The sequence below is a fragment of the Hylobates moloch genome, unplaced genomic scaffold (assembly GCF_009828535.3).
Source record: "Hylobates moloch isolate HMO894 unplaced genomic scaffold, HMol_V3 SCAFFOLD_9, whole genome shotgun sequence".
Lineage (NCBI taxonomy): Eukaryota > Metazoa > Chordata > Mammalia > Primates > Hylobatidae > Hylobates > Hylobates moloch.
This window is the reverse complement of record NW_026652284.1, coordinates 68,871,517-68,882,738: the sequence shown is the minus strand read 5'-3', so window position 1 is coordinate 68,882,738 and position 11,222 is coordinate 68,871,517. Positions and strand designations below refer to the sequence as shown.

Sequence of the window (11,222 nt, the reverse complement as noted above, 5' to 3'; positions counted from 1 at the left end):
CAATGATTTCCTCTAAGACTTTTGTAGTTGCAGTTATTACAGTTTTTGATAATTTTGAGTTAATTTTTGTGTATGTTGTAAGGTAAGGATCCAAATTCATTCTTTTGTATGTGGACATATAGTTTTTCCAGTACCATTTATTGAAAAGATTGTCCTTTCATTCTTTCAGTGGTTTTGGCATTCTTGTAGATAATTTGACTAAGTATGCAGGGGTTATTTTTGTGCTTTCTATTGTATTTTATTAGTCTATATGTTTGTCTTTATGCCAACACCATACTGTTGTAAGTACTATAGCTTTGTGGTACATTGCAAAGTCAGGAAATGTGAGTCCTCCAGCTTTATTTTTCTTCTTTATATAATTGACTATTTGGGACCCTTAAAAATCCATATGAATTTGAGGGTATCCTTCCCATTTCTATGAAAAAGTTTGTTAGAATTTGTATGGGATTGCATTGAATCTGTAGATCACTTTATGTGGCATTAACACATTAACAATGTTAAGTCTTCCTGTCCATAAACACAAATGTCTTTCTTTATTACTCATGTCTTATTTAATTTCTTTCAGCAATATTCATAACTTTCAACATACAAGTATTTCACCTACCTGGTTAGATCTATTCCTCAATATTTAACTACTTTCGACTTTATTGCAAAGAGAATTGCTTTCTTAATTTTCTCTTTGGTTGGTCATGTTGTCATATAAACACTCAACTGATTTTTCTTTATTGAATTTTACACTGCAATGTTGCTGAATTCATTTATTAGCTATTGGTGATTTCTACTAGGTTCTTTGGGATTTTCTAGGTATAAGACCATGCCATCTATAAATAGAGATGGTTTTAACCTGGGTTTTTTTATTTTTTCAACATAAATGCTTTTTCTCTCTCTTTTCTTTTTTTCTTTTGTAGTAGCTCTGGCAGGGACTTCCAGTACCATGCTTAATAGCAGTGGTGAAAGCAGACATTCTTGTCTTCTTCCTACCCTTAGGGGTAAAGCCTTCTGTTTCACCATTAAATATTATATTTGCTATGTGTTTTTGATAAGAGCCCTTTATCATATTGATGAATTATTCTATTCTAAGTTTTCTGAGAGTTTTTATTATGAAATTCTCCTCAATTTTGTTAAATACTGCTTCTGCATCTATTGAAATGTTCATGTGTTTCTTTTTTACTTATATTCTACTTATGTGATGTATTACATGGACTGATTTTCTTATATTGAAGCACCCTTGGTTTTCTATGTTAATCCCACTTGATCGAGCTGAATAATACTTTGAATATATTGTTGGATTAGGTTTGCTTATACTTTATTGAGGATAGATATTTGCATTTATATTTGTAAGAGGTATTAGTCTGTAATTTTGTTTTCTTGTTATTTTATTATCTGGCTTTGGTATCCAAGTAATGGTGGCCTCATAAAATGAATTAGAAAATGTTTCCTCCGCTTCTATTTATTGGAAAAGTTTAAGAAATATGCATATTAATTCTTTAACTCTTTGTTAGAATTCACCTGTGAACACATCTGGCCCAGGGCTTTTCTTTGTTGGAAGGTTTCTAATTACTGATTCAATCTCTTTAGTTAGTATAGGTCTGTTAAGATGTTCTATCTCTTTTTGAGCCAGTTTCATTAATTTATGTGCTTTCAGGTATTTTTTAGTTTTTCTTTATAATCCAATTTTCTGGAATACAATTGCTGATAATATGCTCTTATAATTATTTATTATAAATATTGTCATAATTATTACCCATTTAGTCAAAGTTTCAAAGGATGTACAATTTGGATTGGGAATGTCATATCAATATTTATTAGAGTGACAGAATGGTAAAGAGTGAAACTTAAAGAATAGACATGCAGATCAAAAAAGTTTGAGTTTATATGGCCTGAATTGTCATTGAGTAATAGTTGAGAAAGAGTACTGATGAAGAAATAAAATTTGGCTGATGAAGGAGGTAGAATGCCAAGTTAGGGACTAAATGCCTAATGTAGTAAATCCATTTATCACATAGGTGTTGGTTATAGGACTTTGACCCATATTCTAGGATGTCCTCTCATCCTCTCAAGGTAAAAGTGAATACATTTCTATTAAAAGCCATAATTAACTGCATAAACTATTCAACTGGGTTGAAAGTATTCAGGCTCTGGTGAGGTTCTGATGTACTTTTCTCTGCCACGCTGAAAAAGAGAATTTGAAATGCTGTCTGAAATTGGTCATTTGACTCCAGGCAGAAAATAAATTCTAAAATGTTATTAATGCTCAGTTGTTCTCCTCTGGGACTAAAGTGACTTAACTCATCTATATTTCCTCTTTTTCTTTGTCAGTGAGTACACCTTTTCCAAATCATCTGATGAGTCAGAGTCATAAGAGGTTTATGGTGCAGTGAAAAAGTCAGCTGCTCTTAGTTACAATCAATGTTCAAAGAGCTTTAACCTATGTTTTCAAGATTCATGGCCTGATGCCCAGTTAAGATTACTTAAGATAGACAGACTGTGTCATCACCCAGAATTCTGATTTCTTGCAGGCATGCTAAGTCAGAAAAGCCATCAACATTATCTTATTACATTCCTCATCCATGACCACACAGTGACCTTCTTCACTGAAGAGTCAATGTTTAAAATCACTATTCACCCTTTCCGGTTGCCAAGGACCTAGCTCCAAAAGAAATGCATTATGTAAGTTAGTCATCTGTTTGTGATTTTTCTTATTTGATATGGCAAAGGGCCATGCTGACTCAGAGCCAATTCAGTAGCCAAAGCTTTAGAAAATCACTTGACATGTAAACATATTCAAATCCTCTGATCTTTCAAAAGTCTACATTTTAAGGAGCAACTATATATATCTATAGATCTATATATCTATAGATATATATATATATATATATATACACACACACACATATCCCTGCCATTTTATAACCTTCAAGCAACTACATTGGTGCTTTTGTCTTCAGTTTACTCGTTTATAAAATAAGGGCTTTGGACTCTATAACTTGCTGGATCCTTTGGGGGACTATACATTGGCGGTTCTTATATTTTCCAGTTTTGCTGAAGTTTTATTGTTTACTTTGTCAACTGAAGAAAAGCTAGTGTGAATCTCAGCAGCTATCGAAATTGAAATAAGCTACTATTTCAGAATTTTACCCAGGCATTTAAAAAAACCTCACAATTTATTTTTTGGATATTAAGTAAAAGATGAACGAGAAATCCAAAGATATTAGTAATTTAATTTTAAGAGTTATTACAGATGGGAAGTACTGTCCCAGCAAACCATTAGCAACTATTTGAAGAAGAATTTACCATGTTCAGTATAGGTCCAATTAGTGTGGTTTGGAACTTTCCCTTTCCAATATTGGTTGAAAAACAATGTATACTTAAAAGTATGTTCCCGGGGCATTAAAATTACTGATCACAGTGCTCTCTTGATGTCAAGGTAGGTATTACCTGGTTATTTAAAAAGAAAATTCTATGGAATATTATTTAGAAACTATCTTTGGAAGAATAAATTGCTGCTTTTAATAGGAAGACTAGCAATCCAGCTAAGCCATTGACAGAGAACAAAAGTGTTAGAGAGGAAAACTTTTCCTCTACCCTCTCAAATTCAGGATCTGGGTGGAGGATATGCTGTGAAAATACACATTAACAAGAGAAAAAAAACAGTTTATATGCATACAAGAGCTTACAACTGAAGTAGTTTCCTAAAAGGTTAAATTAGAAGTTTATATATCTAACTTAGTAGGAGAAGTAAGTCAGGAGAAAAGACTTCTATAAGGAAAACAAATGGATTTCTTTAGGAAAGACAAATAGGTTTTTGGGAGAACAAACAAGAGATAAGAAAGTTTGTGATAACGTTTGTTTATGCAGGTGTGAGCACTCTTTTCATCTTCTTTATGGCCATCAAACTCCCCTGGAGAGGGGATTTATGGTAGATACACCCTTGGTCTTGTTTCTGGGAGTAAAGCCACTCTCAAGAGAGGATTTATGCCAGCCTTATTTCCCAGAAGTGGCTGCTTTTAATCAGAAGAAGGAAGCTCTGAGAAGGTTCTTTTCTGCATTTGTGGAATCTCAAATGTCTTCAACTAAAAATAACCATACCAGCTCAAGGATTCTTTGTGGGTTTCGGCATTTCTTCCATTTTGAAACATCTTGAGAAGTTTTACAAACGAGAAGCTGTGTTGGTTGCTGTAGAAATAAGATTTGGGTTAGAAGCTGTGAGGCAAGAGATCTGCAAAGGGAGAGAAGAACATAGATTAGAACAAGGATGAATAAGCAGAAAATAACAAATCTAAGCACATTGCCCCATACGCCACTGAACCTGTCTCCTCATCTTGGGAATAGGTCAGCCTAGTTAAAGACTATGCCTCGTTTATTTGATGAAGAATATTAACCTTTTTTTTTCCAAAAGTGTGAATTTGACACAATTTTTCCTGTGTGATTTACATAAAAGCAGCATTGTTTTCCCATAATTGCTTAAGTTCCACCTTTTGTTGTGCTCCAAAATTGTCCCATTCCAAATACTTCAGTGTATCCAGAATGGGACAATTTTGGAGCGCATCAGAAGCTAAACTTTAACTCCCAATTGGAGTGCTCCTAGAGACTTTACTTGTTATTGCATATTGGTTGTATTACTTTGGAAATATCTACCATCATTCTTTCTAAATCACATGTTTCAAAACTTGGAAAAAAGGTCTTCATCACTAAATAGAGGTTGGAGCTGTAAGACACAAGTGGGTTTTCTATGATGTCTCATTGAGTACATCCATGTGGTGTTATCTTATGAACATAGGAGCTCAGATTTGCAATTTGGCTTGCATTTAACATAGAATTCCCCATGAAGGAGGGTGCCAGGTGTACAAATTCACATTGCCCTCAGCATTTAACTAGAAACACTTTATTAATATATACTTTTTGGCCCCTTGAAATGCAGAAATTAGTGTTGTTCATGAACAAGGTCAGAGGAGAAACTGTGACTCACCAAGTTGGGATCTGATGTCTTTCACAAGCTCTGTCATCAGTTATGTTGGATCTGTGCTTCTCTATTTACATGTTTCTCTATCAGGATGTAAAAGCAAAAGAAGTTGTGAAATATTTGCTAGAGAAGAACTACAGCCTGATCTTGGCAGTTATGAAAATCACTTTTACCACCTAACCAAGTTAATAAAAAATTTTGGTTTACCCACATACAATTTTTTAGAATAAGCAGCCTGATCAGAGAAACAGCTAAGCTATTCCAGATCCTGCTAGCATGGCCCATAAACCAAGAGTGACACCCAGTGACCAGACAAATGCTTGTATCTTAAAAGTTAGTAATAGAACGATCTATGACATTTGTGCAGGGTTTGAAATTACCCCGTGGTTTGATTTCAGTGTTGTCATGGTATCTTACCTAGAAAGGGTCCAGTACCATTTCTGTTTCCAATGAAAAGGGAAATTTGTCCATTCAATAACGTCACCTGAACAAAGAATAGAACTTGAGTTTCCATGGAATTTTCCAAGTGCCAAATCAGTTTACCAGAAAGAGAGGTGGCATGTTTTTTGTCTTCCTGTTTGTAGATACCATACCCTTTTGTACATCCATAGTCCAGTCTGTGTCCACCAGGTGTCTGCATTGGCAGAAACAAAAACTAGTTAGCTTCTGTATACCTATATGTTGACATAACCAAAATTCAGATTGATTGAAGTTGCCAGTGTTTAGAAGACTGGCACAAGTAGGTGCTGGATTTATGCTAGGATTCTCAAAAAAGCCATAAGGGTAATTTGAAGCAAGACACAGTTTGGAAACATCTCATTGTGAAGAAACAGAAGAAGAAAAGAGTAGAAATCTCCAGACAGTCCATCAATAAATAAAGGGGAAGGTTTCTGTTTAAAGCTCAAAGAGGTTTCTGAGGTTTTTATTTACTTTTTTTTCCTTTGGTCAGAGAAGAGAAAGATATCAAGGTAAAATAGGTGGAAAGGTAGTTCTTGATCCAAGATATTGGAAAAAATAGTCCACTTTGTGCTGTCATCTGCTTTGGGACCCTGTGAATTGGCCCTGAAAATCCTTGGTTTGAAGTCAGCTGTAAGAATAGCTTTTCAATTTTTCTGGAAATGATGATCTGGGTCTAACTTGGCATGACTTGCATGAATCCAGGAAAGATTTCTTTTTATTTTGATGGCCATGTAGGTGTTCAGCAGTGCTTCATAAGGTACTTCCCAGAAAGATGACAGTGTATGCTTTCTTGTCAAAATTTTGATGTATGCTTGATAGCTTGGTCAAAAGGGATAGAAAGCTCATTGGTAGACAATGGCCATGACTTTTTTGCCTGTTAATGGTAAGCTCCAAGTACAAGAGATAGTTCTTTTAGATATCTAGTCATAATAATGAACCTTTCACTCAGGTCCCCGTAATGCTCACTCACTTCAGGAACAAAATGTTTGGAGATGCTAATAGGCATAAAGCTATCAAAAACTATTCAAAAAGCAGTTAATCCATCTCTCTTGTTTGGGGTTTTCCAGATTTTATCGGGGTCGGGGTGATGCTTCTGGCCACTTAGGTCTATTGTACTTGACATATTTTATAGTTCTTTTACTGTCTAAATTATCACGTTCCACCTCTCTGAGGACTGAGGATGGTAAAGAGTATAGAATTTTAATGACTATCCTAGAGTTTTTGTGAGCATGTGATTTACTTCTGTTGTTAAGTGAGTTCCTTGGTCTGACTTAATACATTAAGTAATGCCAAAATGAAGAATAATCTCAGTTTTTTTTCCTTACTACTATTGTGGCATCAGCAGGTCTAGTTGGATAGTACTCAGTCCATCTACTAACTATGCAGGTAATCACCAATTATGAGTTGAGTATTCCTCATCTGAAATACTTGGGTGGGACCAGAAGTGCTTCAGATTTGGGATCGTTTTGGACACTGGAATAGCTGCATCATATTTACTGGATGAGCATCCTTAATCCAAAGACCTTAAATAAAAAATGCTTTCATGAGCATTTCCATTGAGCATTATGCCAACACTCAAAACGTTTTGGATTTGTATCATTTCAGATTTTGGATTTTCAGATTAGGTATAGTCAACCTATAGTGAGAATAACCTGAAGCCTGAGGGAAATCTGTAAAGTCCACCAGGAGTGTTGCAAAGGGAATGTGGGTCTCAAAGGATTTCGTGGGGCATGCTACTTATACCCAGAAATATCTTAAGATTTACAAGTAATACATTGGTAAATAATTTGATCAGAAATTTTGTGGATTCCAGAGCAAAACTGCTGTCACTTACCTCTTTGATTTGCCCTTGTTTACACATATGTTCCATTTGATGGGCAATAAATAGAAGTACAGAACATTAAAAGATAAAGGACTATAGGAAGTCCATTTGGTCCAACGTATAATCCTTCTAACAATTGTCTGGTATCTTCTTGCAGCCTTTTTTTTTTTTTTTAATCATTGTAGGGTATCTGCCAAATATTATTGACATCAGTAAGTGTTAAAGGCAGGGTTGTAAGCTGGGTTAAAAAATGGGTTATTTCCAGAGTTGGGGGTCCATATGTGGCAGCTTTGTCAGATGTATTGTCCACCAGAGATACAGTGTCAGTCTCCTTGGCATGTGCCAACAATAAACAAAAGCAACCTCAGTTGGAAGATGAATAGGCCATAATAGGCTAACAATTATATGGCCATTGGCAATAGGGGTACCAGCAGAGGTCAGAAATGGGACTTTTCAATAGAGCCAACAGTATGGCAGAGTCCAAAGCACATCTCAAGTGTAAATAGTGTCAGTTTTCTCTTTGCCAAGGCTCGTGTAAGATCTAGACTCAGTGGTACAGGCTGATTATATAGAAGGCAGAATTTGTCTCAAGTGTTTCATGTAAAGAAACTATGGCACAGCCAGTTATTATGTATCAGTGAGAATTCTGCTTATGATAGTCATGACAAAACAGAAGTCTGGACTGTCTAAGGAGGTGTCTAAAAAATTGTAGTTTTGAGACCATTTATATAGCTATAAAGCAATCACATAGAATAGAATGGGCTTTCCATCATCAAGGAGGAGTAATAGAATAGCATGGTTCAGGGTGTTACAATGATACAATAGAGAGAGAATTGTTAATAGGTCCTGTTCATCAGTAGTCTGCCGTTGTGTAAAGAGGTGCTGTGTTTCATGAGCTTGTAAGAGCGCTGACATATCAAGGGTAACATAGAGATGAGTAGGGAGGCCTAATGTAAGAATAAAGGCTTTTACCATTAGGGTGGCAGCTGTGGCTTCCGCACACAGGCATGGAGGCATGCCTGATGTCACAGGGTTGATCGAAATGAGAAATATGCCATAAAATGTAATTGAAAGACAAACAGCTGTTCTGGAATACTAGCAACAATCTCATTAATTTCATGGCAATATCGTTGAAAAGGTTTGTCAAAGTTGGAAAAACTGAGAGCTGGGGGTGTAGATAATGCTTATTTTAATGCTTCAAAGGAAGCCAGTGTCTCAGAGGGCCATAAAAGGGGTTCTGAGGTTATACCTGAGAGGAGAACATATAAAGGCTTGGCTAGGATGGCAAAATTAAGAATCCATTGATGGCAATAACCAGCTGCCTCTAAAAATTTTCGGGTTTTTTTCTTTCTTCTTAAGAAAAGATTGACAAAATTCATTCAAGACATTTTACTGTGAGTTTTTTAGTGCTCCAAGATGCTTTATGGCCTAAATCAGTCAGTTGTCTGTACCCATGGACGTTTAGAATGGGAGGCTTTGTAGCCTTGCTCAGTCAGTACGTCCAGAATGATTAGGGAGTCTATACAAGCATTCTATTCAGTTTGGTTGCAAAGTAGGAGGTCATCAACAAATTTGACAAGCGTGGAGTCCTGGGTAATGATTATAGTGTCTCAATTCCTTTGAAGACTTGGGAAATATTGAGGGTGACTTCGCAACTCTTACTGGTTCGAGATTCTTGGCTCTCCATATAATAGCAATTAACATGAGGCCAAACAAACTTTTCCCAGGTAAGGGTTATTAAAATGTATGCCCAGAAATGTTGGGCATAATGGAGACAGTGCAGGAAGAAGGGTTCTCTGGCTGGCTCCCGGAGGGTAGGTCCTTGTTTTGTTTTCAGAGCCTAACATGAATAACCTATGAGGTAAGCAAGCATCATTACAGGTGCAGAGTGGAGTGTCAGGTGCACAGGCACAGTAAGAAATCATACTAACACATACACTGCATGATCACAAAACAACAAATAAGATCTACCCTGAGCAAGGATCAGGACCTTGCCCCAAGGGGAAGGTTATGATCAGTCATCTTGTGTGCATGTGGGTGGTAGGGTCGACTGTCCTGGGTAAGCTTTGTGACGGAATGTTGTTTATCCTATCTTTCTAATAACTTGCAGTATCTCAGCGAGTATGGGGATGATGGTGCAAGGTCTGATGGTTAGTGGGTATGCATGAAAAAATACATTAGTGGGAGTGGGGCCAAGTCCCCCCACATCTACTCTGTCTCAAGTTCAAATCTAGAGACATATTTTTAGATTTTTTTATTATATCATCATTTAATTTCTAGTATAAATTTCTATGTTATTTAACTTTTGTTAGCACACCAAGCAGTCAAAATATCAGAGACTTAACCTAAAAAAAATTCTGTTTGCTCAGATTAATTCAAATGGGCTCAGCTAGGCTTCATTTGTCTTCTCGCTCTAGAACCCCAGCTTAATGAGTAGTCACTATCCAGAACATGTGATCTCAAGATAGAAAGCAGGAGAAGGGCAGATGAAGAAAAATAAAACAAATGTATTTTTTAATGCCTCTGCTGGGACATGGCATAATGTCACATCTTCTCATATTCAATTAGCCATAGCAGTCACATGGCCAAGCCCGAATCAATGAGGAAGATAGGTATACTCCACCCACAGCAAAGCATAGCAAGGGAGAGGAGTAATTAAGGGTTCTAAGAAACCAAAATATCTACAACAATGTGCAGGGTAAAACATTTAATTGAACGGCAGAAAGTAAGTGTCTAATAAAAATATATATAATTATAATCATTACATTGTTTTATTTATTAGTGCAAACATGGTATGCAGGCTAAATTCTCATCAATTACAGTTATTAACTTAGTAAACATGAGATGTTGTAACATTTATTAGTGTTTTTGTCTAGTCTATTACATAGAAATCATTAGCAAAATAAGTTGCAGTAAATAAAACATGATTTGGTATGGCTTTATTATCAATCATAAGTACCGTGATTTTTGATAAATGAATTAATCTTTAAAGGTGTGGAGCATAAGAAGTAATACCTGTACTTTTTAATTTAAAAAAATAGCACTCTGGTGAATGTTGGTAATACTTTATTTAGAGGAAATACAATAGAAAGAAATCAGTAATAACTTCAGGGTTTTACATAAGGAATTGGTACCTCCATCCTTAAATGCATCAGTGGTCCCCAAGTTATATTTGTGTTGGAGAGATAAGCCAAGTGCCATTACTCTGACCTGCAGTGGTTTGTATTTTTAGAAAAGATGAAATAACCAACACTTGCATTTTTACATCTGTGATATGAACCAATAACCCCATGAAATTGGATGAGCACTAAACTTTTGTAAAAAAATGATTAGTCTTGTTTTCTAAGATAAAAATAATAAAATATGAAAATATTTGAAGGGGAGATTTTCTTCTTCTAAGCCGTGAATTAGATTTCTTTGAGAAAAATGTTGAAAGCCACACATTTCCCTGAGAATATGAAAAACTAAGATGTATTATTTATTATTTTAAACTTAGCAAAGAGAGTGCTAAAAAAATTACATATTCTCCTAAAAACAATTTGCTCCCTAGCATTTTTTTCCAACCCCTTTCATTTCTATGTGCAAAGAGAACAGAAGCACAGAGGAAGAGTGTGCCAGTAGTGATGTCAACTACAGAGGAATAAAGTTCATGGGCTGATTTTGAAGCATAAACAGCATACAAATCAATGCATTCTAAGGACTGCTGAAACCCAAATAAAATCTAGTTTTCCTGAAGCAATATGTTTCTTTGCTTGAGGCATCAAACACATTACAGCATTATATTATTTTCTAAAAAAAATATTTTGGGATAAATATTCTTGAATTTCAATAATGAATATATGCTCAGAAAGCTCATCTGCCACTACATCTAGATATGCTTTATAATTTAGATTTTGTTGTCATCAAAAATACTAATTATGACATTATTTTATGTTTACTAGGCTAATAATATGTTGATGAGACATAAGCTCATTAAAA

At 35.5% G+C, this 11,222-nt stretch overlaps 1 long non-coding RNA gene across 1 annotated transcript; it reads right to left on the bottom strand.

Annotated features, from left to right (window-relative positions):
- Nucleotides 1-3,306: 3,306 nt before the first annotated feature.
- LOC116813392 (uncharacterized) lies at nucleotides 3,307-6,673 on the bottom strand. The gene is made up of 3 exons (XR_004370959.2): nucleotides 5,381-6,673; nucleotides 4,970-5,046; nucleotides 3,307-4,219 (listed from the first exon to the last, which is right to left on the bottom strand). It is a non-coding gene; the product is annotated as an uncharacterized LOC116813392 (long non-coding RNA).
- Nucleotides 6,674-11,222: the final 4,549 nt, after the last annotated feature.